Source organism: Nomascus leucogenys, chromosome 22a (assembly GCF_006542625.1).
Source record: "Nomascus leucogenys isolate Asia chromosome 22a, Asia_NLE_v1, whole genome shotgun sequence".
Classification (NCBI taxonomy): domain Eukaryota; kingdom Metazoa; phylum Chordata; class Mammalia; order Primates; family Hylobatidae; genus Nomascus; species Nomascus leucogenys.
The window spans coordinates 48,823,000-48,825,326 of NC_044402.1; the positions used below are offsets into that span (position 1 = coordinate 48,823,000).

Sequence of the window (2,327 nt, forward strand, 5' to 3'; positions counted from 1 at the left end):
AAACTATACAGGACAGAAAAGACTACCCAGAATGATCAGAGGTAATATGATATTGAATTGTCTAAAGTAACTAAGAAGTTGTTTCTCCTTGTGAGACAAACAGGAATTATATTGCAGAATTTAATGCTCTCACCAAAAAAAAGGAGGAGGGTCTAGATTAATGGGGGAGAGGGGTGTGTGGGGGAAGAGACCCAAAACTTTGGCCGGTTAGTTCAGTTGGTTAGTGCGTGGCGCCAATAACGCCAAGGTCGTGGGTTCGATCCCCGTACGGGCCACATATTTTCCTCAGTACTTTTTCTTGGTAGTTCTAGAGAAACTCGTCGGTTTTCAGCCGCCGAAGAGCTAAGGATAATTAACAATGCAACTCGTCGGTTTTTAGCCAGCGAAGAGCTGAGGTGATTAACAATGCTCTCAGATGGTCCAAATTCCCACCATCATTTCTTTATCTGAAACCTGACTCCATTCCCGAATCACCCAAATTTCTACATCTCCTCAGGTAAAGTTCTTATTCTTTTCCTGCAGTTGTAAGGGCTAGGGACAGAAAGCTGTTCAGGGCAGAGTGCCCAAGATCGGGAGTCCTGCCTAAGGAAAAAAAAATGAAAAATTAGAAGATTATTGGCTTCTTAAAAATTATTTAAATATAGCTTACTTGATTTCAAATTGTCCTTCCAAATTACTACTGAAACCAACCTTGTTTCTCAAATTGACAAGAGATACAAGATAAAGAGAAGAAATATTGAATTGCCTTTTCGAGTTGGAAGCAGTATGCAAGGTGCATGTTTATTAATCACAAGAGGCCAGATTCGACTCCTGTCTAGTTCATCCTTTCCTAAAAACAAAACAAGAAACCAAACCAAAACAAAACACGCCAAGTCTGTGTTCCATGTTCAAAGTGATAGCTTCCTCTCAGGGCAATCTTTTCTGTCAGTTAAATCTGAAAAAGTCTTCAGAGACATATAATAACAATCTCCTAAGAATTTGTTCTCTTTATCTTGTATCTCTTGACAATTTGAGAAAGAAGTTTGGTTTCAGGAGTACATTGGGAGGACGATTTAAAATCAAGTAAGCTTCATTTAAATAATTTTTTAAAAGCCAGTAATCTTCTAATTTTTTTTTCTTTCATTAGGCAGGGCTCCCAATCTTGGATCCTCTGCCCTGAATAGCTTTCCGTCCCCAGCCCTTAACACCTAGTGGAAAATAATAACTTTACCTGAGAATATGTAGAAACTTGCGGGTTTTGGGAACGGAGTTAGATTTCAGATAGATCAAGAAATGATGGCGGCGAATTTGGACCATCTGAGAGCATTGTTAACTACCCTCAGCCCTTTGCGCTGTCTGAAAAGCGACGACTTTCTGCAGAACTGCCATGAAGTGAAAAAGCACCATGAAACACACGTGGCCAGTACGGGGATCGAACCCGCGACCTTGGCGTTATTAGCACCACGCTCTAACCAACTGAGCTAACCGGCCGCCACCATAACACGTCTTTTTTTTTCGCTTTAATCTCGACCCTCATCCCTTTTTGGGGAAAGCATTACATTCAGCAATGTAATTCCTGTTTGTCTCACAAGAAGAAACAATTTCTTAGTTGCTTTAGACTCCTAATAAAAAGAATGAGAAACTTTCCCTTAAAACAAAAACAAAACAAGGAAATAACATTTTTAATTAATTTATTATTATTATTATTATTTTTTAAGCTGTGTTCCTAGAGTTGAAAGAGGACGCTTAAAAATTTCAAACTGCGGCGAATAGTCCAGGAATCCATGGAAACATTTGTTGCTTTCTAAATGTCTGGTAATCAGTACGTGCAGACAATGAATCAGACTCGGTGAAATATTAGCGAGTCCTTGTTTTGTATGAGCCATTCACTAACACAACCTAGAAACTGGCACTTGAAGGATATTCCCGACGAGTCTGTTTTCGATGGTCCCACCGTCGAGATCGTCCCAGGTTTCTTGTGCCCGGAGCCTTCATTTGGAAGTTTCCCTACCTGTTGCCTCAGATTTCCAGAGTGATCTCAAATCAAAGCCCACTTTGAAGACCTTGGTATCGGCTCACTGCAACCTCCACCTCCCGGGTTCAAGCGATTCTCCTGCCTCAGGCTCCCCAGTAGCTGGGATTAGAGGCATGCGCCACCACACCCAGCTATTTTTTTTTTTTTTTTTTTTTTTTTTTGTATTTTTAGTAGAGACGGAGTTTCGCCATGTTGGTCAGACTGGTCTGGAACTCCTGACCTCAAATGATCCACCCGCCTCAGCCTCCCAAAATGCCGGGATTACAGGTGTGAGCCACCGCGCCTAGCCAGATTCACGTTTTAAAAAGATCTC

General features: G+C 41.2%; 2 non-coding genes across 2 annotated transcripts; one reads left to right on the plus strand and one right to left on the minus strand.

Annotated features, from left to right (window-relative positions):
• Nucleotides 1–201: 201 nt before the first annotated feature.
• TRNAI-AAU lies at nucleotides 202–275 on the plus strand. The gene has a single exon. It is a non-coding gene; the product is annotated as a tRNA-Ile (tRNA).
• Nucleotides 276–1,396: 1,121 nt separating this feature from the next.
• Nucleotides 1,397–1,470, minus strand: TRNAI-AAU. The gene has a single exon. It is a non-coding gene; the product is annotated as a tRNA-Ile (tRNA).
• Nucleotides 1,471–2,327: the final 857 nt, after the last annotated feature.